This window comes from Arachis ipaensis, chromosome B6, assembly GCF_059453495.1.
Source record: "Arachis ipaensis isolate K30076 ecotype BB chromosome B6, ASM5945349v1, whole genome shotgun sequence".
In the NCBI taxonomy this organism is placed as follows: domain Eukaryota; kingdom Viridiplantae; phylum Streptophyta; class Magnoliopsida; order Fabales; family Fabaceae; genus Arachis; species Arachis ipaensis.
Window position 1 is genome coordinate 67,057,264 of NC_142441.1, and position 22,098 is coordinate 67,079,361.

The following is a 22,098-nucleotide window of genomic DNA, read 5'->3' on the forward strand; positions in this document are numbered from 1 at the left end:
CGCACAGGCCCTGCAGGGATTCGCAGCTCGACTTACCCTACGTCGCAAAAGATGCTTATGATAATTATGTGCGCAAACTTTAATAGGTGCGATCATACCAGCACTAATGCATCGGATCCTATCAGAACTCCGCAGTTTAGCGTGCTTGGGCGAGAGTAGTACTAGGATGGGTGACCTCTTGGGAAGTCCTAGTGTTGCACCTTTTTTTTTTACGTTGTGCTTACCCTCGTTCTTTAAACGACGCTATCTTGAATAGTTTAGCTAAAGCGAGCCTCAATGACCTGATTTTTGGTAGGCTCGCACAGGCCCCGCAGGGATTCGCAGCTCGACTTACCCTACGTCACGAGAGATGATTATGATAATTATGTGCGCAAACTTTAATAGGTGCGATCATACTATCACTAATGCACCGGATCCTATCAGAACTCCGCAGTTAAGCGTCCTTGGGTGAGAGTAGTACTAGGATGGGTAACCTCCTGGGAAGTCCTTGTGTTGCACATTTTTTTCCTTTTTTTTTTACGTCGTGCTTACCCTTGTTCTTTAAACGACGCTATCTTTAATTGTTTAGCTAAAGCGAGCCTCAATTACCTGATTTTCGGCAAGCTCGCACGGTTCCGCAGGGATTCGCAGCTCGACTTACCCTACGTCGCGAGACATGCTTATGATAATTGTGTGCGCATACTTTAATAGATGCGATCATACCAGCACTAATGCACCGGATCCCATCAGAACTCCGCAGTTAAGCGTGCTTGGGAAAGAGTAGCACTAGGATGGGTGACCTCCTGGGAAGTCCTCGTGTTGCACCTTTTTTTTTTTACATCGTGCTTACCCTCGTTCTTTAAACGACGCTATCTTGAATAGTTTCGCTAAAGCGAGCCTCAATTACCTTATTTTCGGCAAGCTCGCACGGTCCCCGCATGGATTCGCAGCTCGACTTACCCTACGTCGCGAGACATGCTTATGATAATTGTGTGCGCATACTTTAATAGGTGCGATCATACCAGCACTAATGCACCGGATCCCATCAGAACTCCGCAGTTACGCGTGCTTGGGCGAGAGTAGTACTGGGATGGGTGACCTCTTGGGAAGTCCTCGTGTTGCACCTTTTGTTTTTACGTTGTGCTTACCCTCATTCTTTAAACGACGCTATCTTGAATTGTTTAGCTAAAGCGAGCCTCAATGACGTGATTTTTGGCAGGCTCGCACAGGCCCCGCAGGATTCGCAGCTCGACTTACCCTACGTCGCGAGAGATGCTTATGATAATTATGTGCGCAAACTTTAATGGGTGCGATCATACCAGCACTAATACACCGGATCCCATCAAAACTCCGCAGTTAAGCGTGCTTAGGCAAGAGTAGTACTAGGATGGGTGACCTCCTGGGAAGTCCTCGTGTTCCACCTTTTTTTTTACGTCGTGCTTACCCTCGTTCTTTAAACGACGCTATCTTGAATAGTTTAGCTAAAGGGAGCCTCAATGACCTGATTTTCGGCAAGCTCACACAGGCCCCGCAGGGATTCGCAGCTCGACTTACCCTACGTCGCGAAAGATGCTTATGATAATTATGTGCGCAAATTTTAATAGGTGCGATCATACCAGCACTAATGCATCGGGTCCTATTAGAACTCCGCAGTTAAGCGTGCTTGGGCGAGAGTAGTACTAGGATGGGTGACCTCCTAGGAAGTCCTTGTGTTGCACCTTTTTTTTTTACGTCGTTCTTACCCTCGTTCTTTAAACGACGCTATCTTGAATAGTTTAGCTAAAGCGAGCCTCAATGACCTGATTTTCGGCAGGCTCGCACAGGCCCCGCAGGGATTCGCAGCTCGACTTACCCTACGTCGCGAGAGATGCTTATGATAATTATGTGCGCAAACTTTAATAGGTGCGATCATACCAGCACTAATGCACCGGATCCCATCAGAACTCCGCAGTTAAGCGTGCTTGGGCGAGAGTAGTACTAGGATGGGTGACCTCTTGGGAAGTCCTCGTGTTGCACCTTTTTTTTTTACGTTGTGCTTACCCTCATTCTTTAAACGACGCTATCTTGAATAGTTTAGCTAAAGCGAGCCTCAATGACCGGATTTTCGGCAGGCTCGCACAGGCCCCGCAGGGATTCGCAGCTCGACTTACCCTACGTCGCGAGAGATGCTTATGATAATTATGTGCGCAAACTTTAATAGGTGCGATCATACCAGCACTAATGCACCGGATCCCATCAGAACTCCGCAGTTAAAGGTGGTTGGGCGAGAGTAGTACTAGGATGGGTGACCTCTTAGGAAGTCCTCGTGTTGCACGTTTTTTTTTTACGTTGTGCTTACCCTCATTCTTTAAGCGACGCTATCTTGAATAGTTTAGCTAAAGCGAGCCTTAATGACGTGATTTTTGGTAGGCTCGCACAGGCCCCGCAGGGATTCGCAGCTCGACTTACCCTACGTCGCGAGAGATGATTATGATAATTATGTGCGCAAACTTTAATAGGTGCGATCATACCAGCACTAATGCACCGGAACCCACCAGAACTCCGCAGTTAAGCGTGCTCGGGCAAGAGTAGTACTAGGATGGGTCACCTCCTGGGAATTCCTCGTGTTGCACCTTTTTTTTTACGTCGTGCTTACCCTCGTTCTTTAAACGACGCTATCTTGAATAGTTTAGCTAAAGCGAGCCTCAATGACGTGATTTTTGGCAGGCTCGCACAGGCCCCGCAGGGATTCGCAGCTCGACTTACCCTACGTCGCGAGAGATGATTATGATAATTATGTGCGCAAACTTTAATAGGTGCGATCATACTATCACTAATGCACCGGATCCTATCAGAACTCCGCAGTTAAGCGTCCTTGGGTGAGAGTAGTACTAGGATGGGTAACCTCCTGGGAAGTCCTTGTGTTGCACATTTTTTTCCTTTTTTTTTTACGTCGTGCTTACCCTTGTTCTTTAAACGACGCTATCTTTAATTGTTTAGCTAAAGCGAGCCTCAATTACCTGATTTTCGGCAAGCTCGCACGGTTCCGCAGGGATTCGCAGCTCGACTTACCCTACGTCGCGAGACATGCTTATGATAATTGTGTGCGCATACTTTAATAGATGCGATCATACCAGCACTAATGCACCGGATCCCATCAGAACTCCGCAGTTAAGCGTGCTTGGGAGAGAGTAGTACTAGGATGGGTAACTTCCTGGGAAGTCCTCGTGTTGCACGTTTTTTTTTACGTCGTGCTTACTCTCGTTCTTTAAACGATGCTATCTTGAATAGTTTCGCTAAAGCGAGCCTCAATGACCTGATTTACGGCAGGCTCGCACAGGCCCCGCAGGGATTCGCAGCTCGACTTACCCTACATCGCGAGAGATGCATATGATAATTATGTGCGCAAACTTTAATAGGTGCGATCATACCAGCACTAATGCACCGGATCCCATCAGAACTCCGCAGTTAAGCGTGCTTGGGCGAGAGTAGTACTAGGATGGGTGACCTCCTGGGATGTCCTCGTGTTGCACCTTTTTTTTTTACGTCGTGCTTACCCTCTTTCTTTAAACGACGCTATCTTGAATAGTTTAGCTAAAGCGAGACTTAATGACCTGATTTTCGGCAGGCTCGCACAGGCCCCGCAGGGATTCGCTGCTCGACTTACCCTACGTCACAGAAGATGCTTATGATAATTATGTGCGCAAACTTTAATAGGTGCGATCATACCAGCACTAATGCATCGGATCCTATCAGAACTCCGCAGTTAAGCGTGCTTGGGCGAGAGTAGTACTAGGATGGGTGACCTCCTGGGAAGTCCTTGTGTTGCACCAATTTTTTTTACGTCGTGCTTACCCTCGTTCTTTAAACGACGCTATCTTGAATAGTTTAGCAAAAGCGAGCCTCAATTACCTGATTTTTGGCAGGCTCGCACAGGCCCCGCAGGATTCGCAGCTCGACTTACCCTACGTCGCGAGAGATGCTTATGATAATTATGTGCGCAAACTTTAATGGTAGCGATCATACCAGCACTAATACACCGGATCCCATCAGAACTCCGCAGTTAAGCGTGCTTGGGCAAGAGTAGTTCTAGGATGGGTGACCTCCTGGGAAGTCCTCGTGTTGCACCTTTTTTTTTACGTCGTGCTTACCCTCGTTCTTTAAACGACGCTATCTTGAATAGTTTAGCTAAAGTGAGCCTCAATGACCTGATTTTCGGAAAGCTCGCACAGGCCCCGCAGGGGTTCACAGCTCGACTTACCCTACGTCGCGAAAGATGCTTATGATAATTATGTGCGCAAACTTTAATAGGTGCGATCATACCAGCACTAATGCACCGGATCCTATCAGAACTCCGCAGTTAAGCGTGCTTGGGCGAGAGTAGTACTAGGATGGGTGACCTCTTGGGAAGTCCTTGTGTTGCACCTTTTTTTTTTACGTCGTGCTTACCCTCGTTCTTTAAACGACGCTATCTTGAATAGTTTAGCTAAAGCGAGCCTCAATGACCTGTTTTTTGGCAGGCTCGCACAGGCCCCGCAGGGATTCGCAGCTCGACTTACCCAGCATCACGAGAGATGATTATGATAATTATGTGCGCAAACTTTAATAGGTGCGATCATACCAGAACTAATGCACCGGATCCCATCAGAACTCCGCAGTTAAGCGTGCTTGGGCAAGAGTAGTACTTGGATGGGTGACCTCCTGGGAAGTCCTCGTGTTGCACCTTTTTTTTTACGTCGTGCTTACCCTTGTTCTTTAAACGACGCTATCTTGAATAGTTTAGCTAAAGCGAGCCTCAATTACCTTATTTTCGGCAAGCTCGCACGGGCCCCGCAGGGATTCGCAGCTCGACTTACCCTACGTCGCGAGACATGCTTATGATAATTGTGTGCGCATACTTTAACAGTTGCGATCATACCAGCACTAAGGCACCGGATCCCATTAGAACTCCGCAGTTAAGCGTGCTTGGGCGAGAGTAGTACTAGGATGGGTGACCTCTTGGGAAGTCCTCGTGTTGCACCTTTTTTTTTTATGTTGTGCTTACCCTCATTCTTTAAACGACGCTATCTTGAATAGTTTAGCTAAAGTGAGCCTCAATGACGTGATTTTTGGCAGGCTCGCACAGGCCCCGCAGGGATTCGCAGCTCGACTTACCCTACGTCGCGAGAGATGATTATGATAATTATGTGCGCAAACTTTAATGGGTGCGATCATACCAGCACTAATGCACCGGATCCCATCAGAACTCCGCAGTTAAGCGTGCTCGGACAAGAGTAGTACTAGGATGGGTGACCTCCTGGGAAGTCCTTGTGTTGCACCTTTTTTTTTACGTCGTGCTTACCCTCGTTCTTTAAACGACGCTATCTTGAATAGTTTAGCTAAAGCGAGCCTCAATGACCTGATTTTCGGCAGGCTCGCACAGGCCCCGCAAGGATTCCCAGCTCGACTTACCCTACGTCGCGAGAGATGCTTATGATAATTATGTGCGCAAACTTTAATAGGTGCGATCATACCAGCACTAATGCATCGGATCCCATCAGAACTCCGCAGTTAAGCGTGCTTGGGCGAGAGTAGTACTAGGATGGGTGACCTCTTGGGAAGTCCTTGTGTTGTACCTTTTTTTTTACGTCGTGCTTACCCTCGTTCTTTAAACGACGCTATCTTGAATAGTTTAGCTAAAGCGAGTCTCAATGACCTGATTTTTGGCAGGCTCGCACAGGCCCCGCAGGGATTCGCAGCTCGACTTACCCAACATCACGAGAGATGATTATGATAATTATGTGCGCAAACTTTAATAAGTGCGATCATACCAGCACTAATGCACCGGATCCCATCAGAACTCCGCAGTTAAGCGTGCTTGGGCAAGAGTAGTACTTGGATGGGTGACCTCCTGGGAAGTCCTCGTGTTGCACCTTTTTTTTTACGTCGTGCTTACCCTTGTTCTTTAAACGACCCTATCTTGAATAGTTTAGCTAAAGCGAGCCTCAATTACCTTATTTTCGGCAAGCTCGCACGGGCCCCGCAGGGATTCGCAGCTCGACTTACCCTACGTCGCGAGACATGCTTATGATAATTGTGTGCGCATACTTTAACAGTTGCGATCATACCAGCACTAAGGCACCGGATCCCATTAGAACTCCGCAGTTAAGCGTGCTTGGGCGAGAGTAGTACTAGGATGGGTGACCTCTTGGGAAGTCCTCGTGTTGCACCTTTTTTTTTATGTTGTGCTTACCCTCATTCTTTAAACGACGCTATCTTGAATAGTTTAGCTAAAGCGAGCCTCAATGACGTGATTTTTGGCAGGCTCGCACAGGCCCCGCAGGGATTCGCAGCTCGACTTACCCTACGTCGCGAGAGATGATTATGATAATTATGTGCGCAAACTTTAATGGGTGCGATCATACCAGCACTAATGCACCGGATCCCATCAGAACTCCGCAGTTAAGCGTGCTCGGACAAGAGTAGTACTAGGATGGGTGACCTCCTGGGAAGTCCTTGTGTTGCACCTTTTTTTTTACGTCGTGCTTACCCTCGTTCTTTAAACGACGCTATCTTGAATAGTTTAGCTAAAGCGAGCCTCAATGACCTGATTTTCGGCAGGCTCGCACAGGCCCCGCAAGGATTCCCAGCTCGACTTACCCTACGTCGCGAGAGATGCTTATGATAATTATGTGCGCAAACTTTAATAGATGCGATCATACCAGCACTAATGCACCGGATCCCATCAGAACTCCGCAGTTAAGCGTGCTTCGGCGAGAGTAGTACTAGGATGGGTGACCTCTTGGGAAGTCCTTGTGTTGTACCTTTTTTTTACGTCGTGCTTACCCTCGTTCTTTAAACGACGCTATCTTGAATAGTTTAGCTAAAGCGAGTCTCAATGACCTGATTTTTGGCAGGCTCGCACAGGCCCCGCAGGGATTCGCAGCTCGACTTACCCAACATCACGAGAGATGATTATGATAATTATGTGCGCAAACTTTAATAAGTGCGATCATACCAGCACTAATGCACCGGATCCCATCAGAACTCCGCAGTTAAGCGTGCTTGGGCAAGAGTAGTACTTGGATGGGTGACCTCCTGGGAAGTCCTCGTGTTGCACCTTTTTTTTTACGTCGTGCTTACCCTTGTTCTTTAAACGACCCTATCTTGAATAGTTTAGCTAAAGCGAGCCTCAATTACCTTATTTTCGGCAAGCTCGCACGGGCCCCGCAGGGATTCGCAGCTCGACTTACCCTACGTCGCGAGACATGCTTATGATAATTGTGTGCGCATACTTTAACAGTTGCGATCATACCAGCACTAAGGCACCGGATCCCATTAGAACTCCGCAGTTAAGCGTGCTTGGGCGAGAGTAGTACTAGGATGGGTGACCTCTTGGGAAGTCCTCGTGTTGCACCTTTTTTTTTATGTTGTGCTTACCCTCATTCTTTAAACGACGCTATCTTGATTAGTTTAGCTAAAGCGAGCCTCAATGACGTGATTTTTGGCAGGCTCGCACAGGCCCCGCAGGGATTCGCAGCTCGACTTACCCTACGTCGCGAGAGATGATTATGATAATTATGTGCGCAAACTTTAATAGGTGCGATCATACCAGCACTAATGCACCGGATCCCATCAGAACTCCGCAGTTAAGCGTGCTCGGGCAAGAGTAGTACTGGGATGGGTGACCTCCTGGGAAGTCCTTGTGTTGCACCTTTTTTTTTACGTCGTGCTTACCCTCGTTCTTTAAACGACGCTATCTTGAATAGTTTAGCTAAAGCGAGCCTCAATGACCTGATTTTCGGCAGGCTCGCACAGGCCCCGCAAGGATTCCCAGCTCCACTTACCCTACGTCGCGAGAGATGCTTATGATAATTATGTGCGCAAACTTTAATAGGTGCGATCATACCAGCACTAATGCATCGGATCCCATCAGAACTCCGCAGTTAAGCGTGCTTGGGCGAGAGTAGTACTAGGATGGGTGACCTCCTGGGAAGTCCTCGTGTTGTACCTTTTTTTTTACGTCGTGCTTACCCTCGTTCTTTAAACGACGCTATCTTGAATAGTTTAGCTAAAGCGAGCCTCAATGACCTGATTTTTGGCAGGCTCGCACAGGCCCCGCAGGGATTCGTAGCTCGACTTACCCAACATCACGAGAGATGATTATGATAATTATGTGCGCAAACTTTAATAGGTGCGATCATACCAGCACTAATGCATCGGATCCCATCAGAACTCCGCAGTTAAGCGTGCTTGGGCGAGAGTAGTACTAGGATGGGTGACCTCCTGGGAAGTCCTCGTGTTGTACCTTTTTTTTTACGTCGTGCTTACCCTCGTTCTTTAAACGACGCTATCTTGAATAGTTTAGCTAAAGCGAGCCTCAATGACCTGATTTTTGGCAGGCTCGCACAGGCCCCGCAGGGATTCGTAGCTCGACTTACCCAACATCACGAGAGATGATTATGATAATTATGTGCGCAAACATTAATAGGTGCGATCATACCAGCACTAATGCACCGGATCCCATCAGAACTCCGCAGTTAAGCGTGCTTGGGCAAGAGTAGTACTTGGATGGGTGACCTCCTGGGAAGTCCTCGTGTTGCACCTTTTTTTTTTACGTCGTGCTTACCCTTGTTCCTTAAACGACGCTATCTTGAATAGTTTAGCTAAAGCGAGCCTCAATTACCTTATTTTCGGCAAGCTCGCACGGGCCCCGCAGGGATTCGCAGCTCGACTTACCCTACGTCGCGAGACATGCTTATGATAATTGTGTGCGCATACTTTAACAGTTGCGACCATACCAGCACTAAGGCACCGGATCCCATTAGAACTCCGCAGTTAAGCGTGCTTGGCGAGAGTAGTACTAGGATGGGTGACCTCTTGGGAAGTCCTCGTGTTGCACCTTTTTTTTTTATGTTGTGCTTACCCTCATTCTTTAAACGACGCTATCTTGAATAGTTTAGCTAAAGCGAGCCTCAATGACGTGATTTTTGGCAGGCTCGCACAGGCCCCGCAGGGATTCGCAGCTCGACTTACCCTACGTCGCGAGAGATGATTATGATAATTATGTGCGCAAACTTTAATAGGTGCGATCATACCAGCACTAATGCACCGGATCCCATCAGAACCCCGCAGTTAAGCGTGCTCGGGCAAGAGTAGTACTAGGATGGGTGACCTCCTGGGAAGTCCTTGTGTTGCACCTTTTTTTTTACGTCGTGCTTACCCTCGTTCTTTAAACGACGCTATCTTGAATAGTTTAGCTAAAGCGAGCCTCAATGACCTGATTTTCGGCAGGCTCGCACAGGCCCCGCAAGGATTCCCAGCTCGACTTACCCTACGTCGCGAGAGATGCTTATGATAATTATGTGCGCAAACTTTAATAGGTGCAATCATACCAGCACTAATGCATCGGATCCCATCAGAACTCCGCAGTTAAGCGTGCTTGGGCGAGAGTAGTACTAGGATGGGTGACCTCCTGGGAAGTCCTCGTGTTGTACCTTTTTTTTTACGTCGTGCTTACCCTCGTTCTTTAAACGACGCTATCTTGAATAGTTTAGCTAAAGCGAGCCTCAATGACCTGATTTTTGGCAGGCTCGCACAGGCCCCGCAGGGATTCGCAGCTCGACTTACCCAACATCACGAGAAATGATTATGATAATTATGTGCGCAAACTTTAATAGGTGCGATCATACCAGCACTAATGCACCGGATCCCATCAGAACTCCGCAGTTAAGCGTGCTTGGGCAAGAGTAGTACTTGGATGGGTGACCTCCTGGGAAGTCCTCGTGTTGCACCTTTTTTTTTTACGTCGTGCTTACCCTTGTTCTTTAAACGACGCTATCTTGAATAGTTTAGCTAAAGCGAGCCTCAATTACCTTATTTTCGGCAAGCTCGCACGGGCCCCGCAGGGATTCGAAGCTCGACTTACCCTACGTCGCGAGACATGCTTATGATAATTGTGTGCGCATACTTTAACAGTTGCGATCATACCAGCACTAAGGCACCGGATCCCATTAGAACTCCGCAGTTAAGCGTGCTTGGGCGAGAGTAGTACTAGGATGGGTGACCTCTTGGGAAGTCCTCGTGTTGCACCTTTTTTTTTTTATGTTGTGCTTACCCTCATTCTTTAAACGACGCTATCTTAAATAGTTTAGCTAAAGCGAGCCTCAATGACGTGATTTTTGGCAGGCTCGCACAGGCCCCGCAGGGATTCGCAGCTCGACTTACCCTACGTCACGAGAGATGATTATGATAATTATGTGCGCAAACTTTAATAGGTGCGATCATACCAGCACTAATGCACCGGATCCCATCAGAACTCCGCAGTTAAGCGTGCTTGGGCAACAGTAGTACTTGGATGGGTGACCTCCTGGGAAGTCCTCGTGTTGCACCTTTTTTTTTTACGTCGTGCTTACCCTTGTTCTTTAAACGACGCTATCTTGAATAGTTTAGCTAAAGCGAGCCTCAATGACTTGATTTTCGGCAGGCTCGCACAGGCCACGCAAGGATTCCCAGCTCGACTTACCCTACGTCGCGAGAGATGCTTATGATAATTATGTGCGCAAACTTTAATAGGTGCGATCATACCAGCACTAATGCATCGGATCCCATCAGAACTCCGCAGTTAAGCGTGCTTGGGCGAGAGTAGTACTAGGATGGGTGACCTCCTGGGAAGTCCTCGTGTTGTACCTTTTTTTTTACGTCGTGCTTACCCTCGTTCTTTAAACGACGCTATCTTGAATAGTTTAGCTAAAGCGAGCCTCAATGATCTGGTTTTCGGCAAGCTCGCATAGGCACCACAGGGATTCGCAGCTCGACTTACCCTACGTCGCGAGAGATGATTATGATAATTATGTGCGCAAACTTTAATAGGTGCGATCATACCAGCACTAATGCACCGGATCCCATCAGAACTCCGCAGTTAAGCGTGCTCGGGCAAGAGTAGTACTAGGATGGGTGACCTCCTGGGAAGTCCTTGTGTTGCACCTTTTTTTTTACGTCGTGCTTACCCTCGTTCTTTAAACGACGCTATCTTGAATAGTTTAGCTAAAGCGAGCCTCAATGACCTGATTTTCGGCAGGCTCGCACAGGCCACGCAAGGATTCCCAGCTCGACTTACCCTACGTCGCGAGAGATGCTTATGATAATTATGTGCGCAAACTTTAATAGGTGCGATCATACCAGCACTAATGCATCGGATCCCATCAGAACTCCGCAGTTAAGCGTGCTTGGGCGAGAGTAGTACTAGGATGGGTGACCTCCTGGGAAGTCCTCGTGTTGTACCTTTTTTTTTACGTCGTGCTTACCCTCATTCTTTAAACGACGCTATCTTGAATAGTTTAGCTAAAGCGAGCCTCAATGATCTGGTTTTCGGCAAGCTCGCATAGGCCCCACAGGGATTCGCAGCTCGACTTACCCTACGTCGTGAGAGATGCTTATGATAATTATGTGCGCAAACTTTAATAGGTGCGATCATTCCAGCACTAATGCACCGGATCCTATCAGAACTCCGCAGTTAAGCGTGCTTGGGGGAGAGTAGTACTAGGATGGGTGACCTCCTGGGAAGTCCTTGTGTTGCACCTTTTTTTTTTTACGTCGTGCTTACCCACGTTCTTTAAACGACGCTATCTTGAATAGTTTAGCTAAAGCGAGCCTCAATGACCTGATTTTCGGCAGGCTCGCACAGGCCCCGCAGGGATTCGCAGCTCGACTTACCCTACGTCGCGAGAGATGCTTATGATAATTATGTGCGCAAACTTTAATAGGTGCGATCATACCAGCACTAGTGCACCGGATCCCATCAGAACTCCGCAGTTAATCGTGCTCGGGCAAGAGTAGTACTAGGATGGGTGACCTCCTGGGAAGTCCTCGTGTTGCACCTTTTTTTTTTACGTCGTGCTTACCCTCGTTCTTTAAACGTCGCTATCTTGAATAGTTTAGCTAAAGCGAGCCTCAATGACCTGATTTTCAGCAGGCTAGCACAGGCCCCGCAGGGATTCGCAGCTCGACTTACCCTACGTCACGAGAGATGCTTATGATAATTATGTGCGCAAACTTTAATAGGTGCGATCATACCAGCACTAATGCACCGGATCCCATCAGAACTCCGCAGTTAAGCGTGCTTGTGCAAGAGTTGTACTAGGATGGGTGACCTCCGGGGAAGTCCTCGTGTTGCACCTTTTTTTTTACGTCGTGCTTACCCTCGTTCTTTAAACGACGCTATCTTGAATAGTTTAGCTAAAGCGAGCCTCAATGATCTGATTTTCGGCAAGCTCGCATAGGCCCCACAGGGATTCGCAGCTCGACTTACCCTACGTCGCGAGAGATGCTTATGATAATTATGTGCGCAAACTTTAATAGGTGCGATCATACCAGCACTAATGCACCGGATCCTATCAGAACTCCGCAGTTAAGCGTGCTTGGGGGAGAGTAGTACTTGGATGGGAGACCTCCTGGGAAGTCCTTGTGTTGCACCTTTTTTTTTTTTACGTCGTGCTTACCCTCGTTCCTTAAACGACGCTATCTTGAATAGTTTAGCTAAAGCGAGCCTCAATGACCTGATTTTCGGCAGGCTCGCACAGGCCCCGCAGGGATTCGCAGCTCGACTTATCCTACGTCGCGAGAGATGCTTATGATAATTATGTGCGCGAACTTTAATAGGTGCGATAATACCAGCACTAATGCACCGGATCCCATCAGAACTCCGCAGTTAAGCGTGCTTGAGCGAGAGTATTACTAGGATGGGTGACCTCTTGGGAAGTCCTCGTGTTGCACCTTTTTTTTTTACGTTGTGCTTACCCTCGTTCTTTAAACGAACCTATCTTGAATAGTTTAGCTAAAGCGAGCCTCAATGACCTGATTTTTGGCAGGCTCGCACAGGCCCCGCAAGGATTCGCAGCTCGACTTACCCTACGTCGCGAGAGATGATTATGATAATTATGTGCGCAAACTTTAATAGGTGCGTTCATACCAGCACTAATGCACCGGATCCCATCAGAACTCGGCAGTTAAGCGTGCTCGGGCAAGAGTAGTACTAGGATGGGTGACCTCCTGGGAAGTCCTCGTGTTGCAGCTTTTTTTTTACGTCGTGCTTACCCTCGTTCTTTAAACGACGCTATCTTGAATAGTTTAGCTAAAGCGAGCCTCAATGACCTGATTTTCGGCAGGCTCGCACAGGCCCCGCAGGGATTCGCAGCTTGACTTACCCTACGTCGCGAGAGATGCTTATGATAACTATGTGCGCAAACTTTAATAGGTGCGATCATACCTGCACTAATGCACCGGATCCCATCAGAACTCCGCAGTTAAGCGTGCTTGGGCAAGAGTAGTACTAGGATGGGTGACCTCCGGGGAAGTCCTCGTGTTGCACATTTTTTTTTACGTCGTGCTTACCCTCGTTCTTTAAACGACGCTATCTTGAATAGTTTAGCTAAAGCGAGCCTCAATGATCTGATTTTCGTCAAGCTCGCATAGGCCCCACAGGGATTCGCAGCTCGACTTAGCCTACGTCGCGAGAGATGCTTATGATAATTATGTGCGCAAACTTTAATAGGTGCGATCATACCAGCACTAATGCACCGGATCCTATCAGAACTCCGCAGTTAAGCGTGCTTGGGGGAGAGTAGTACTTGGATGGGAGACCTCCTGGGAAGTCCTTGTGTTGCACCTTTTTTTTTTTACGTCGTGCTTACCCTCGTTCCTTAAACGACGCTATCTTGAATAGTTTAGCTAAAGCGAGCCTCAATGACCTGATTTTCGGCAGGCTCGCACAGGCCCCGCAGGGATTCGCAGCTCGACTTATCCTACGTCGCGAGAGATGCTTATGATAATTATGTGCGCGAACTTTAATAGGTGCGATCATACCAGCACTAATGCACCGGATCCCATCAGTACTCCGCAGTTAAGCGTGCTTGAGCGAGAGTAGTACTAGGATGGGTGACCTCTTGGGAAGTCCTCGTGTTGCACCTTTTTTTTTTACGTTGTGCTTACCCTCGTTCTTTAAACGAACCTATCTTGAATAGTTTAGCTAAAGCGAGCCTCAATGACCTGATTTTTGGCAGGCTCGCACAGGCCCCGCAAGGATTCGCAGCTCGACTTACCCTACGTCGCGAGAGATGATTATGATAATTATGTGCGCAAACTTTAATAGGTGCGTTCATACCAGCACTAATGCACCGGATCCCATCAGAACTCGGCAGTTAAGCGTGCTCGGGCAAGAGTAGTACTAGAATGGGTGACCTCCTGGGAAGTCCTTGTGTTGCACCTTTTTTTTTACGTCGTGCTTACCCTCGTTCTTTAAACGACGCTATCTTGAATAGTTTAGCTAAAGCGAGCCTCAATGACCTGATTTTCGGCAGGCTCGCACAGGCCCCGCAGGGATTCGCAGCTTGACTTACCCTACGTCGCGAGAGATGCTTATGATAACTATGTGCGCAAACTTTAATAGGTGCGATCATACCTGCACTAATGCACCGGATCCCATCAGAACTCCGCAGTTAAGCGTGCTTGGGCAAGAGTAGTACTAGGATGGGTGACCTCCGGGGAAGTCCTCGTGTTGCACCTTTTTTTTTACGTCGTGCTTACCCTCGTTCTTTAAACGACGCTATCTTGAATAGTTTAGCTAAAGCGAGCCTCAATGATCTGATTTTCGTCAAGCTCGCATAGGCCCCACAGGGATTCGCAGCTCGACTTAGCCTACGTCGCGAGAGATGCTTATGATAATTATGTGCGCAAACTTTAATAGGTGCGATCATACCAGCACTAATGCACCGGATCCTATCAGAACTCCGCAATTAAGCGTGCTTGGGGGAGAGTAGTACTAGGATGGTTGACCTCCTGGGAAGTCCTTGTGTTGCACCTTTTTCTTTACGTCGTGCTTACCCTCGTTCTTTAAACGACGCTATCTTGAATAGTTTAGCTAAAGCGAGCCTCAATGACCTGATTTTCGGCAGGCTCGCACAGGCCCCGCAGGGATTCGCAGCTCGACTTACCCTACGTCGCGAGAGATGCTTATGATAATTATGTGCGCAAACTTTAATAGGTGCGATCATACCAGCACTAATGCACCGAATCCCATCAGAACTCCGCAGTTAAGCGTGCTTGGGCGAGAGTAGTTCTAGGATGGGTGACCTCCTGGGAAGTCCTCGTGTTGCACCTTTTTTTTTTACGTCGTGCTTACCCTCGTTCTTTAAACGACGCTATCTTGAATAGTTTAGCTAAAGCGAGCCTCAATGACCTGATTTTCGGCAGGCTCGCACAAGCCCCGCAGGGATTCTCAGCTCGACTTACCCTACGTCGTGAGAAATGCTTATGATAATTATGTGCGCAAACTTTTATAGGTGCAATCATACCAGCACTAATGCACCGGATCCCATCAGAACTCCGCAGTTAAGCGTGCTTGGGCGAGAGTAGTTCTAGGATTGGTGACCTCCTGGGAAGTCCTCGTGTTGCACCTTTTTTTTTACGTCGTGCTTACCCTCGTTCTTTAAACGACGCTATCTTGAATAGTTTAGCTAAAGCGAGCCTCAATGACCTGATTTTTGGCAAGCTCGCACAGGCCCCGCAGGGATTCGCAGCTCGACTTACCCTACGTCGCGAGAGATGCTTATGATAATTATGTTCGCAAACTTTAATAGGTGCGATCATACCAGCACTAATGCACCGAATCCCATCAGAACTCCGCAGTTAAGCGTGCTTGGGCGAGAGTAGTTCTAGGATGGGAGACCTCCTGGGAAATCCTCGTGTTGCACCTTTTTTTTTACGTCGTGCTTACCCTCGTTCTTTAAACGACGCTATCTTGAATAGTTTAGCAAAAGCGAGCCTCAATGACCTGATTTTTGGCAAGCTCGCACAGGCCCCGCAGGGATTCGCAGCTCGACTTACCCTACGTCGCGAGAGATGCTTATGATAATTATGTGCGCAAACTTTAATAGGTGCGATCATACCAGCACTAATGCACCGAATCCCATCAGAACTCCGCAGTTAAGCGTGCTTGGGCGAGAGTAGTTCTAGGATGGGTGACCTCCTGGGAAGTCCTCGTGTTGCACCTTTTTTTTTACGTCGTGCTTACCCTCGTTCTTTAAACGACGCTATCTTGAATAGTTTAGCAAAAGCGAGCCTCAATGACCTGATTTTTGGCAAGCTCGCACAGGCCCCGTAGGGATTCGCAGCTCGACTTACCCTACGTCGCGAGAGATGCTTATGGTAATTATGTGCGCAAACTTTTATAGGTGCGATCATACCAGCACTAATGCACCGGATTCCATCAGAACTCCGCAGTTAAGCGTGCTTGGGGGAGAGTAGTTCTAGGATGGGTGACCTCCTGGGAAGTCCTCGTGTTGCATCTTTTTTTTTTACGTCGTGCTTACCCTCGTTCTTTAAACGACGCTATCTTGAATAGTTTAGCTAAAGCGAGCCTCAATTACCTGATTTTCCGCAAGCTCGAACGGCCTCGCAGGGCTTCGCAGCTCGACTTACCCTACGTCGCGAGACATGCTTATGATAATTGTGTGCGCATACTTTAATAGGTGCGATCATACCAGCACTAATGCACCGAATCCCATCAGAACTCCGCAGTTAAGCGTGCTTGGGCGAGAGTAGTTCTAGGATGGGTGACCTCCTGGGAAGTCCTCGTGTTGCACCTTTTTTTTTTACGTCGTGCTTACCCTCGTTCTTTAAACGACGCTATCTTGAAAAGTTTAGCTAAAGCGAGCCTCAATTACCTGATTTTCCGCAAGCTCGCACGGGCCTCGCAGGGATTCGCAGCTCGACTTACCCTACGTCGAAAGAAATGCTTATGATAATTATGTGCGCAAACTTTTATAGGTGCGATCATACCAGCACTAATGCACCGGATTCCATCAGAACTCCGCAGTTAAGCGTGCTTGGGGGAGAGTAGTTCTAGGATGGGTGACCTCCTGGGAAGTCCTCGTGTTGCATCTTTTTTTTTTTACGTCGTGCTTACCCTCGTTCTTTAAACGACGCTATCTTGAATAGTTTAGCTAAAGCGAGCCTCAATTACCTGATTTTCCGCAAGCTCGCACGGGCCTCGCAGGGATTCGCAGCTCGACTTACCCTACGTCGTAAGAAATGCTTATGATAATTATGTGCGCAAACTTTTATAGGTGCGATCATACCAGCACTAATGCACCGGATTCCATCAGAACTCCGCAGTTAAGCGTGCTTGGGCGAGAGTAGTTCTAGGATGGGTGACCTCCTGGGAAGTTCTCGTGTTGCACCTTTTTTTTTACGTCGTGCTTACCCTCGTTCTTTAAACGACGCTATCTTGAATAGTTTAGCTAAAGCGAGCCTCAATGACCTGATTTTTGGCAAGCTCGCACAGGCCCCGCAGGGATTCGCAGCTCGACTTACCCTACGTCGCGAGAGATGCTTATGATAATTATGTGCGCAAACTTTAATAGGTGCGATCATACCAGCACTAATGCACCGGATCCTATCAGAACTCCGCAGTTAAGCGTGCTTGGTCGAGAGTAGTACTAGGATGGGTGACCTCCTGGGAAGTCCTTGTGTTGCACCTTTTTTTTTACGTCGTGCTTACCCTCGTTCTTTAAACGACGCTATCTTGAATAGTTTAGCTAAAGCGAGCCTCAATTACCTGATTTTCCGCAAGCTCGCACGGGCCTCGCAGGGATTCGCAGCTCGACTTGCCCTACGTCGCGAGACATGCTTATGATAATTGTGTGCGCATACTTTAATAGGTGCGATCATACCAGCACTAATGCACCGACTCCCATCAGAACTCCGCAGTTAAGCGTGCTTGGGCGAGAGTAGTACTAGGATGGGTGACGTCCTGGGAAGTCCTTGTGTTGCACCTTTTTTTTTACGTCGTGCTTACCCTCGTTCTTTAAACGACGCTATCTTGAATAGTTTAGCTAAAGCGAGCCTCAATTACCTGATTTTCTGCAAGCTCGCACGGGCCTCGCAGGGATTCGCAGCTCGACTTACCCTACGTCGGGAGAAATGCTTATGATAATTATGTGCGCAAACTTTTATAGGTGCGATCATACCAGCACTAATGCACCGGATCCCATCAGAACTCCGCAGTTAAGCGTGCTTGGGCGAGAGTAGTTCTAGGATGGGTGACCTCCTGGGAAGTCCTCGTGTTGCACCTTTTTTTTTACGTCGTGCTAACCCTCGTTCTTTAAACGACGCTATCTTGAATAGTTTAGCTAAAGCAAGCCTCAATGACCTGATTTTCGGCAGGCTCGCACAAGCCCGCAGGGATTCGCAGCTCGACTTACCCTACGTCGCGAGACATGCTTATGATAATTATGTGCGCATACTTTAATAGGTGCGATCATACCAGCACTAATGTACGGATCCCATCAGAACTCCGCAGTTAAGCGTGCTTGGGCGAGAGTAGTACTAGGATGGGTGACCTCTTAGGAAGTTCTCGTGTTGCACCTCTTTTTTTTTTTTTTACGTCGTGCTTACCCACTTTCTTTAAACGACGCTATCTTGAATAGTTTAGCTAAAGCGAGCCTCAATTACCTGATTTTCCGCAAGCTCGCACGGGCCCCGCAGGGATTCGCAGCTCGACTTACCCTACGTCGCGAGACATGCTTATGATAATTGTGTGCGCATACTTTAATAGGTGCCATCATACCAGCACTAATGCACCGAATCCCATCAGAACTCCGCAGTTAAGCGTGATTGTGCGAGAGTAGTACTAGGATGGGTGTCCTCCTGGGAAGTCCTCGTGTTGCACCTTTTTTTTTACGTCGTGTTTACCCTCGTTCTTTAAACGACGCTATCTTGAATAGTTTAGCTAAAGCGAGCCTCAATGACCTGATTTTCGGCAGGCTCGCACAAGCCCGCAGGGATTCGCAGCTCGACTTACCCTACGTCGTGAGAAATGCTTATGATAATTATGTGCACAAACTTTTATAGGTGCAATCATACCAGCACTAATGCACCGGATCCTATCAGAGCTCCACAGTTAAGCGTGCTTGGGCAAGAGTAGTACTAGGATGGGTGACCTCCTGGGAAGTCCTTGTGTTGCACCTTTTTTTTTTACGTCGTGCTTACCCTCGTTCTTTAAACGACGCTATCTTGAATAGTTTAGCTAAAGCAAGCCTCAATGACCTCATTTTTGGCAAGCTCGCACGGTCCCCGCAGGGATTCACAGCTCGACTTACCCTACGTCGCGAGACATGCTTATGATAATTATGTGCGCATACTTTAATAGGTGCGATCATACCAGCACTAATGTACCGGATCCCATCAGAACTCCGCAGTTAAGCGTGTTTGGGCGAGAGTAGTACTAGGATGGGTGACCTCTTGGGAAGTTCTCATGTTGCACCTCTTTTTTTTTTTTTTTTTACGTCGTGCTTACCCTCTTTCATTAAACGACGCTATCTTGAATAGTTTATCTAAAGCGAGCCACAATTACCTGATTTTCCGCAAGCTCGCACGGGCCTCGCAGGGATTCGCAGCTCGACTTACCCTACGTCGCGAGACATGCTTATGATAATTGTGTGCTCATACTTTAATAGGTGCGATCATACCAGCACTAATGCACCGAATCCCATCAGAACTCCGCAGTTAAGCGTGCTTGTGCGAGAGTAGTACTAGGATGGGTGACCTCCTGGGAATTGCTCGTGTTGCACCTTTTTTTTTTTTTACGTCGTGCTTACCCTCGTTCCTTAAACGATGCTATCTTGAATAGTTTAGCTAAAGCGAGCCTCAATGACCTGATTTTCGGCAGGCTCGCACAAGCCCCGCAGGGATTCTCAGCTCGACTTACCCTACATCGTAAGAAATGCTTATGATAATTATGTGCGCAAACTTTAATAGGTGTGATCATACCAGCACTAATGCACCGGATCCTATCAGAACTCCGCAGTTAAGCGTGCTTGGGCGAGAGTAGTACTAGGATGGGTGACCTCCTGGGAAGTCCTTGTGTTGCACCTTTTTTTTTACGTCGTGCTTACCCTCGTTCTTTAAACGACGCTATCTTGAATAGTTTAGCTAAAGCGAGCCTCAATTACCTGATTTTCCGCAAGCTCGCACGGTCCCCGCAGGGATTCGCAGCTCGACTTACCCTACGTCGCGAGACATGCTTATGATAATTATGTGCGCATACTTTAATATGTGCCATCATACCAACACTAATGCACCGAATCCCATCAGAACTCCGCAGTTAAGCGTGATTGTGCGAGAGTAGTACTAGGATGGGTGACCTCCTGGGAAGTCCTCGTGTTGCACCTTTTTTTTTTTACGTCGTGTTTACCCTCGTTCTTTAAACGACGCTATCTTGAATAGTTTAGCTAAAGCGAGCCTCAATTACCTGATTTTCCGCAAGCTCGCACGGGCCTCGCAGGGATTCGCAGCTCGACTTGCCCTACGTCGCGAGACATGCTTATGATAATTGTGTGCGCATACTTTAATAGGTGCGATCATACCAGCAATAATGCACCGAATCCCATCAGAACTCCGCAGTTAAGCGTGCTTGGGTGAGAGTAGTACTAGGAAGGGTGACGTCCTGGGAAGTCCTTGTGTTGCACCTTTTTTTTTACGTCGTGCATACCCTCGTTCTTTAAACGACGCTATCTTGAATAGTTTAGCTAAAGCGAGCCTCAATTACCTGATTTTCTGCAAGCTCGCACGGGCCTCGCAGGGATTCGCAGCTCGACTTACCCTACGTCGGGAGAAATGCTTATGATAATTATGTGCGCAAACTTTTATAGGTGCGATCATACCAGCACTAATGCACCGTATCCCATCAGAACTCCGCAGTTAAGCGTGCTTGGGCGAGAGTAGTTCTAGGATGGGTGACCTCCTGGGAAGTCCTCGTGTTGCACCTTTTTTTTTACGTCGTGCTTACCCTCGTTCTTTAAACGACGCTATCTTGAATAGTTTAGCTAAAGCAAGCCTCAATGACCTGATTTTCGGCAAGCTCGCACGGGCCCCGCAGGGATTCACAGCTCGACTTACCCTTCGTCGCGAGACATGCTTATGATAATTATGTGCGCATACTTTAATAGGTGCGATCATACCAGCACTAATGTACCGGATCCCATCAGAACTCCGCAGTTAAGCGTGCTTGGGCGAGAGTAGTACTAGGATGGGTGACCTCTTAGGAAGTTCTCGTGTTGCACCTCTTTTTTTTTTTTTACGTCGTGCTTACCCTCTTTCTTTAAACGACGCTATCTTGAATAGTTTAGCTAAAGCGAGCCTCAATTACCTGATTTTCCGCAAGCTCGCACGGGCCCCGCAGGGATTCGCAGCTCGACTTACCCTACGTCGCGAGACATGCTTATGATAATTGTGTGCGCATACTTTAATAGGTGCCATCATACCAGCACTAATGCACCGAATCCCATCAGAACTCCGCAGTTAAGCGTGATTGTGCGAGAGTAGTACTAGGATGGGTGACCTCCTGGGAAGTCCTCGTGTTGCACCTTTTTTTTTACGTCGTGTTTACCCTCGTTCTTTAAACGACGCTATCTTGAATAGTTTAGCTAAAGCGAGCCTCAATGACCTGATTTTCGGCAGGCTCGCACAAGCCCGCAGGGATTCGCAGCTCGACTTACCCTACGTCGTGAGAAATGCTTATGATAATTATGTGCACAAACTTTTATAGGTGCAATCATACCAGCACTAATGCACCGGATCCTATCAGAGCTCCACAGTTAAGCGTGCTTGGGCAAGAGTAGTACGAGGATGGTTGACCTCCTGGGAAGTCCTTGTGTTGCACCTTTTTTTTTTTACGTCGTGCTTACCCTCGTTCTTTAAACGACGCTATCTTGAATAGTTTAGCTAAAGCAAGCCTCAATGACCTCATTTTTGGCAAGCTCGCACGGTCCCCGCAGGGATTCACAGCTCGACTTACCCTACGTCGCGAGACATGCTTATGATAATTATGTGCGCATACTTTAATAGGTGCGATCATACCAGCACTAATGTACCGGATCCCATCAGAACTCCGCAGTTAAGCGTGCTTGGGCGAGAGTAGTACTAGGATGGGTGACCTCTTGGGAAGTTCTCATGTTGCACCTCTTTTTTTTTTTTTTTTACGTCGTGCTTTCCCTCTTTCATTAAACGACGCTATCTTGAATAGTTTAGCTAAAGCGAGCCACAATTACCTGATTTTCCGCAAGCTCGCACGGGCCTCGCAGGGATTCGCAGCTCGACTTACCC

The 22,098-nt window shown here is 47.9% G+C and overlaps 50 non-coding genes and 24 pseudogenes across 50 annotated transcripts; all 74 read left to right on the forward strand.

Moving 5' to 3' along the window:
- The first annotated feature begins 84 nt into the window (after positions 1-84).
- LOC148560958 (5S ribosomal RNA) lies at positions 85-203 on the forward strand (annotated as a pseudogene).
- A 179-nt stretch (positions 204-382) lies between these two features.
- On the forward strand, positions 383-501 carry LOC148560959 (5S ribosomal RNA; annotated as a pseudogene).
- A 187-nt stretch (positions 502-688) lies between these two features.
- Positions 689-807, forward strand: LOC148560960 (5S ribosomal RNA; annotated as a pseudogene).
- A 180-nt stretch (positions 808-987) lies between these two features.
- Positions 988-1,106, forward strand: LOC148560961 (5S ribosomal RNA). Its single transcript, XR_015890425.1, has one exon. It is a non-coding gene; the product is annotated as a 5S ribosomal RNA (ribosomal RNA).
- A 178-nt stretch (positions 1,107-1,284) lies between these two features.
- Positions 1,285-1,403, forward strand: LOC148560962 (5S ribosomal RNA; annotated as a pseudogene).
- Positions 1,404-1,581: 178 nt separating this feature from the next.
- LOC148560963 (5S ribosomal RNA) lies at positions 1,582-1,700 on the forward strand (annotated as a pseudogene).
- A 179-nt stretch (positions 1,701-1,879) lies between these two features.
- Positions 1,880-1,998, forward strand: LOC148560964 (5S ribosomal RNA). The gene has a single exon (XR_015888697.1). It is a non-coding gene; the product is annotated as a 5S ribosomal RNA (ribosomal RNA).
- Positions 1,999-2,177: 179 nt separating this feature from the next.
- On the forward strand, positions 2,178-2,296 carry LOC148560965 (5S ribosomal RNA; annotated as a pseudogene).
- A 179-nt stretch (positions 2,297-2,475) lies between these two features.
- Positions 2,476-2,594, forward strand: LOC148560966 (5S ribosomal RNA; annotated as a pseudogene).
- A 178-nt stretch (positions 2,595-2,772) lies between these two features.
- LOC148560967 (5S ribosomal RNA) lies at positions 2,773-2,891 on the forward strand (annotated as a pseudogene).
- A 187-nt stretch (positions 2,892-3,078) lies between these two features.
- Positions 3,079-3,197, forward strand: LOC148560968 (5S ribosomal RNA; annotated as a pseudogene).
- A 178-nt stretch (positions 3,198-3,375) lies between these two features.
- LOC148560969 (5S ribosomal RNA) lies at positions 3,376-3,494 on the forward strand. Its single transcript, XR_015890207.1, has one exon. It is a non-coding gene; the product is annotated as a 5S ribosomal RNA (ribosomal RNA).
- Positions 3,495-3,673: 179 nt separating this feature from the next.
- LOC148560970 (5S ribosomal RNA) lies at positions 3,674-3,792 on the forward strand. Its single transcript, XR_015891811.1, has one exon. It is a non-coding gene; the product is annotated as a 5S ribosomal RNA (ribosomal RNA).
- A 178-nt stretch (positions 3,793-3,970) lies between these two features.
- LOC148560971 (5S ribosomal RNA) lies at positions 3,971-4,089 on the forward strand (annotated as a pseudogene).
- A 178-nt stretch (positions 4,090-4,267) lies between these two features.
- On the forward strand, positions 4,268-4,386 carry LOC148560972 (5S ribosomal RNA). Its single transcript, XR_015890603.1, has one exon. It is a non-coding gene; the product is annotated as a 5S ribosomal RNA (ribosomal RNA).
- Positions 4,387-4,565: 179 nt separating this feature from the next.
- On the forward strand, positions 4,566-4,684 carry LOC148560973 (5S ribosomal RNA). Its single transcript, XR_015890945.1, has one exon. It is a non-coding gene; the product is annotated as a 5S ribosomal RNA (ribosomal RNA).
- Positions 4,685-4,862: 178 nt separating this feature from the next.
- Positions 4,863-4,981, forward strand: LOC148560974 (5S ribosomal RNA). The gene has a single exon (XR_015890542.1). It is a non-coding gene; the product is annotated as a 5S ribosomal RNA (ribosomal RNA).
- A 179-nt stretch (positions 4,982-5,160) lies between these two features.
- On the forward strand, positions 5,161-5,279 carry LOC148560975 (5S ribosomal RNA). Its single transcript, XR_015890389.1, has one exon. It is a non-coding gene; the product is annotated as a 5S ribosomal RNA (ribosomal RNA).
- Positions 5,280-5,457: 178 nt separating this feature from the next.
- On the forward strand, positions 5,458-5,576 carry LOC148560976 (5S ribosomal RNA). The gene has a single exon (XR_015891161.1). It is a non-coding gene; the product is annotated as a 5S ribosomal RNA (ribosomal RNA).
- Positions 5,577-5,754: 178 nt separating this feature from the next.
- LOC148560977 (5S ribosomal RNA) lies at positions 5,755-5,873 on the forward strand. The gene has a single exon (XR_015890783.1). It is a non-coding gene; the product is annotated as a 5S ribosomal RNA (ribosomal RNA).
- A 178-nt stretch (positions 5,874-6,051) lies between these two features.
- On the forward strand, positions 6,052-6,170 carry LOC148560978 (5S ribosomal RNA). The gene has a single exon (XR_015890543.1). It is a non-coding gene; the product is annotated as a 5S ribosomal RNA (ribosomal RNA).
- Positions 6,171-6,348: 178 nt separating this feature from the next.
- Positions 6,349-6,467, forward strand: LOC148560979 (5S ribosomal RNA). The gene has a single exon (XR_015890391.1). It is a non-coding gene; the product is annotated as a 5S ribosomal RNA (ribosomal RNA).
- Positions 6,468-6,645: 178 nt separating this feature from the next.
- Positions 6,646-6,764, forward strand: LOC148560980 (5S ribosomal RNA; annotated as a pseudogene).
- Positions 6,765-6,941: 177 nt separating this feature from the next.
- On the forward strand, positions 6,942-7,060 carry LOC148560981 (5S ribosomal RNA). Its single transcript, XR_015890784.1, has one exon. It is a non-coding gene; the product is annotated as a 5S ribosomal RNA (ribosomal RNA).
- A 178-nt stretch (positions 7,061-7,238) lies between these two features.
- On the forward strand, positions 7,239-7,357 carry LOC148560982 (5S ribosomal RNA). The gene has a single exon (XR_015890544.1). It is a non-coding gene; the product is annotated as a 5S ribosomal RNA (ribosomal RNA).
- Positions 7,358-7,535: 178 nt separating this feature from the next.
- LOC148560983 (5S ribosomal RNA) lies at positions 7,536-7,654 on the forward strand. Its single transcript, XR_015888788.1, has one exon. It is a non-coding gene; the product is annotated as a 5S ribosomal RNA (ribosomal RNA).
- Positions 7,655-7,832: 178 nt separating this feature from the next.
- LOC148560984 (5S ribosomal RNA) lies at positions 7,833-7,951 on the forward strand. Its single transcript, XR_015890687.1, has one exon. It is a non-coding gene; the product is annotated as a 5S ribosomal RNA (ribosomal RNA).
- A 178-nt stretch (positions 7,952-8,129) lies between these two features.
- On the forward strand, positions 8,130-8,248 carry LOC148560985 (5S ribosomal RNA). The gene has a single exon (XR_015890688.1). It is a non-coding gene; the product is annotated as a 5S ribosomal RNA (ribosomal RNA).
- Positions 8,249-8,426: 178 nt separating this feature from the next.
- On the forward strand, positions 8,427-8,545 carry LOC148560986 (5S ribosomal RNA). The gene has a single exon (XR_015889925.1). It is a non-coding gene; the product is annotated as a 5S ribosomal RNA (ribosomal RNA).
- A 179-nt stretch (positions 8,546-8,724) lies between these two features.
- On the forward strand, positions 8,725-8,842 carry LOC148560987 (5S ribosomal RNA). The gene has a single exon (XR_015891802.1). It is a non-coding gene; the product is annotated as a 5S ribosomal RNA (ribosomal RNA).
- A 179-nt stretch (positions 8,843-9,021) lies between these two features.
- Positions 9,022-9,140, forward strand: LOC148560988 (5S ribosomal RNA). The gene has a single exon (XR_015890588.1). It is a non-coding gene; the product is annotated as a 5S ribosomal RNA (ribosomal RNA).
- Positions 9,141-9,318: 178 nt separating this feature from the next.
- LOC148560989 (5S ribosomal RNA) lies at positions 9,319-9,437 on the forward strand. The gene has a single exon (XR_015890839.1). It is a non-coding gene; the product is annotated as a 5S ribosomal RNA (ribosomal RNA).
- Positions 9,438-9,615: 178 nt separating this feature from the next.
- LOC148560990 (5S ribosomal RNA) lies at positions 9,616-9,734 on the forward strand. The gene has a single exon (XR_015889926.1). It is a non-coding gene; the product is annotated as a 5S ribosomal RNA (ribosomal RNA).
- Positions 9,735-9,913: 179 nt separating this feature from the next.
- On the forward strand, positions 9,914-10,032 carry LOC148560991 (5S ribosomal RNA). The gene has a single exon (XR_015890545.1). It is a non-coding gene; the product is annotated as a 5S ribosomal RNA (ribosomal RNA).
- Positions 10,033-10,212: 180 nt separating this feature from the next.
- On the forward strand, positions 10,213-10,331 carry LOC148560992 (5S ribosomal RNA). Its single transcript, XR_015891477.1, has one exon. It is a non-coding gene; the product is annotated as a 5S ribosomal RNA (ribosomal RNA).
- A 179-nt stretch (positions 10,332-10,510) lies between these two features.
- LOC148560993 (5S ribosomal RNA) lies at positions 10,511-10,629 on the forward strand. The gene has a single exon (XR_015890690.1). It is a non-coding gene; the product is annotated as a 5S ribosomal RNA (ribosomal RNA).
- A 178-nt stretch (positions 10,630-10,807) lies between these two features.
- LOC148560994 (5S ribosomal RNA) lies at positions 10,808-10,926 on the forward strand. The gene has a single exon (XR_015888858.1). It is a non-coding gene; the product is annotated as a 5S ribosomal RNA (ribosomal RNA).
- A 178-nt stretch (positions 10,927-11,104) lies between these two features.
- On the forward strand, positions 11,105-11,223 carry LOC148560995 (5S ribosomal RNA). The gene has a single exon (XR_015890691.1). It is a non-coding gene; the product is annotated as a 5S ribosomal RNA (ribosomal RNA).
- A 178-nt stretch (positions 11,224-11,401) lies between these two features.
- Positions 11,402-11,520, forward strand: LOC148560996 (5S ribosomal RNA; annotated as a pseudogene).
- A 180-nt stretch (positions 11,521-11,700) lies between these two features.
- LOC148560997 (5S ribosomal RNA) lies at positions 11,701-11,819 on the forward strand. The gene has a single exon (XR_015891311.1). It is a non-coding gene; the product is annotated as a 5S ribosomal RNA (ribosomal RNA).
- A 179-nt stretch (positions 11,820-11,998) lies between these two features.
- Positions 11,999-12,117, forward strand: LOC148560998 (5S ribosomal RNA; annotated as a pseudogene).
- A 178-nt stretch (positions 12,118-12,295) lies between these two features.
- LOC148560999 (5S ribosomal RNA) lies at positions 12,296-12,414 on the forward strand. Its single transcript, XR_015891609.1, has one exon. It is a non-coding gene; the product is annotated as a 5S ribosomal RNA (ribosomal RNA).
- Positions 12,415-12,595: 181 nt separating this feature from the next.
- LOC148561000 (5S ribosomal RNA) lies at positions 12,596-12,714 on the forward strand. The gene has a single exon (XR_015891729.1). It is a non-coding gene; the product is annotated as a 5S ribosomal RNA (ribosomal RNA).
- Positions 12,715-12,893: 179 nt separating this feature from the next.
- On the forward strand, positions 12,894-13,012 carry LOC148561001 (5S ribosomal RNA; annotated as a pseudogene).
- Positions 13,013-13,190: 178 nt separating this feature from the next.
- LOC148561002 (5S ribosomal RNA) lies at positions 13,191-13,309 on the forward strand. Its single transcript, XR_015891490.1, has one exon. It is a non-coding gene; the product is annotated as a 5S ribosomal RNA (ribosomal RNA).
- Positions 13,310-13,487: 178 nt separating this feature from the next.
- Positions 13,488-13,606, forward strand: LOC148561003 (5S ribosomal RNA). Its single transcript, XR_015891610.1, has one exon. It is a non-coding gene; the product is annotated as a 5S ribosomal RNA (ribosomal RNA).
- A 180-nt stretch (positions 13,607-13,786) lies between these two features.
- Positions 13,787-13,905, forward strand: LOC148561004 (5S ribosomal RNA). The gene has a single exon (XR_015891151.1). It is a non-coding gene; the product is annotated as a 5S ribosomal RNA (ribosomal RNA).
- A 179-nt stretch (positions 13,906-14,084) lies between these two features.
- LOC148561005 (5S ribosomal RNA) lies at positions 14,085-14,203 on the forward strand. Its single transcript, XR_015891577.1, has one exon. It is a non-coding gene; the product is annotated as a 5S ribosomal RNA (ribosomal RNA).
- Positions 14,204-14,381: 178 nt separating this feature from the next.
- On the forward strand, positions 14,382-14,500 carry LOC148561006 (5S ribosomal RNA). The gene has a single exon (XR_015890937.1). It is a non-coding gene; the product is annotated as a 5S ribosomal RNA (ribosomal RNA).
- A 178-nt stretch (positions 14,501-14,678) lies between these two features.
- LOC148561007 (5S ribosomal RNA) lies at positions 14,679-14,797 on the forward strand (annotated as a pseudogene).
- Positions 14,798-14,975: 178 nt separating this feature from the next.
- Positions 14,976-15,094, forward strand: LOC148561008 (5S ribosomal RNA). Its single transcript, XR_015891380.1, has one exon. It is a non-coding gene; the product is annotated as a 5S ribosomal RNA (ribosomal RNA).
- A 179-nt stretch (positions 15,095-15,273) lies between these two features.
- LOC148561009 (5S ribosomal RNA) lies at positions 15,274-15,392 on the forward strand. Its single transcript, XR_015891566.1, has one exon. It is a non-coding gene; the product is annotated as a 5S ribosomal RNA (ribosomal RNA).
- Positions 15,393-15,570: 178 nt separating this feature from the next.
- Positions 15,571-15,689, forward strand: LOC148561010 (5S ribosomal RNA). The gene has a single exon (XR_015891448.1). It is a non-coding gene; the product is annotated as a 5S ribosomal RNA (ribosomal RNA).
- Positions 15,690-15,867: 178 nt separating this feature from the next.
- Positions 15,868-15,986, forward strand: LOC148561011 (5S ribosomal RNA). Its single transcript, XR_015891381.1, has one exon. It is a non-coding gene; the product is annotated as a 5S ribosomal RNA (ribosomal RNA).
- Positions 15,987-16,164: 178 nt separating this feature from the next.
- Positions 16,165-16,283, forward strand: LOC148561012 (5S ribosomal RNA; annotated as a pseudogene).
- A 178-nt stretch (positions 16,284-16,461) lies between these two features.
- Positions 16,462-16,580, forward strand: LOC148561013 (5S ribosomal RNA). Its single transcript, XR_015891382.1, has one exon. It is a non-coding gene; the product is annotated as a 5S ribosomal RNA (ribosomal RNA).
- Positions 16,581-16,759: 179 nt separating this feature from the next.
- Positions 16,760-16,878, forward strand: LOC148561014 (5S ribosomal RNA; annotated as a pseudogene).
- Positions 16,879-17,058: 180 nt separating this feature from the next.
- On the forward strand, positions 17,059-17,177 carry LOC148561015 (5S ribosomal RNA). Its single transcript, XR_015890587.1, has one exon. It is a non-coding gene; the product is annotated as a 5S ribosomal RNA (ribosomal RNA).
- A 178-nt stretch (positions 17,178-17,355) lies between these two features.
- On the forward strand, positions 17,356-17,474 carry LOC148561016 (5S ribosomal RNA). Its single transcript, XR_015891310.1, has one exon. It is a non-coding gene; the product is annotated as a 5S ribosomal RNA (ribosomal RNA).
- Positions 17,475-17,652: 178 nt separating this feature from the next.
- LOC148561017 (5S ribosomal RNA) lies at positions 17,653-17,771 on the forward strand (annotated as a pseudogene).
- Positions 17,772-17,949: 178 nt separating this feature from the next.
- LOC148561018 (5S ribosomal RNA) lies at positions 17,950-18,068 on the forward strand. The gene has a single exon (XR_015889988.1). It is a non-coding gene; the product is annotated as a 5S ribosomal RNA (ribosomal RNA).
- A 177-nt stretch (positions 18,069-18,245) lies between these two features.
- On the forward strand, positions 18,246-18,363 carry LOC148561019 (5S ribosomal RNA; annotated as a pseudogene).
- Positions 18,364-18,548: 185 nt separating this feature from the next.
- Positions 18,549-18,667, forward strand: LOC148561020 (5S ribosomal RNA; annotated as a pseudogene).
- A 177-nt stretch (positions 18,668-18,844) lies between these two features.
- On the forward strand, positions 18,845-18,963 carry LOC148561021 (5S ribosomal RNA). Its single transcript, XR_015891724.1, has one exon. It is a non-coding gene; the product is annotated as a 5S ribosomal RNA (ribosomal RNA).
- A 179-nt stretch (positions 18,964-19,142) lies between these two features.
- On the forward strand, positions 19,143-19,261 carry LOC148561022 (5S ribosomal RNA). Its single transcript, XR_015891129.1, has one exon. It is a non-coding gene; the product is annotated as a 5S ribosomal RNA (ribosomal RNA).
- Positions 19,262-19,449: 188 nt separating this feature from the next.
- Positions 19,450-19,568, forward strand: LOC148561023 (5S ribosomal RNA). Its single transcript, XR_015891676.1, has one exon. It is a non-coding gene; the product is annotated as a 5S ribosomal RNA (ribosomal RNA).
- A 182-nt stretch (positions 19,569-19,750) lies between these two features.
- LOC148561024 (5S ribosomal RNA) lies at positions 19,751-19,869 on the forward strand. The gene has a single exon (XR_015890792.1). It is a non-coding gene; the product is annotated as a 5S ribosomal RNA (ribosomal RNA).
- Positions 19,870-20,047: 178 nt separating this feature from the next.
- LOC148561025 (5S ribosomal RNA) lies at positions 20,048-20,166 on the forward strand (annotated as a pseudogene).
- Positions 20,167-20,346: 180 nt separating this feature from the next.
- On the forward strand, positions 20,347-20,465 carry LOC148561026 (5S ribosomal RNA; annotated as a pseudogene).
- Positions 20,466-20,643: 178 nt separating this feature from the next.
- LOC148561027 (5S ribosomal RNA) lies at positions 20,644-20,762 on the forward strand. The gene has a single exon (XR_015891536.1). It is a non-coding gene; the product is annotated as a 5S ribosomal RNA (ribosomal RNA).
- Positions 20,763-20,940: 178 nt separating this feature from the next.
- Positions 20,941-21,059, forward strand: LOC148561028 (5S ribosomal RNA). The gene has a single exon (XR_015890005.1). It is a non-coding gene; the product is annotated as a 5S ribosomal RNA (ribosomal RNA).
- A 184-nt stretch (positions 21,060-21,243) lies between these two features.
- Positions 21,244-21,362, forward strand: LOC148561029 (5S ribosomal RNA; annotated as a pseudogene).
- Positions 21,363-21,539: 177 nt separating this feature from the next.
- Positions 21,540-21,658, forward strand: LOC148561030 (5S ribosomal RNA; annotated as a pseudogene).
- Positions 21,659-21,838: 180 nt separating this feature from the next.
- LOC148561031 (5S ribosomal RNA) lies at positions 21,839-21,957 on the forward strand. The gene has a single exon (XR_015890616.1). It is a non-coding gene; the product is annotated as a 5S ribosomal RNA (ribosomal RNA).
- Positions 21,958-22,098: the final 141 nt, after the last annotated feature.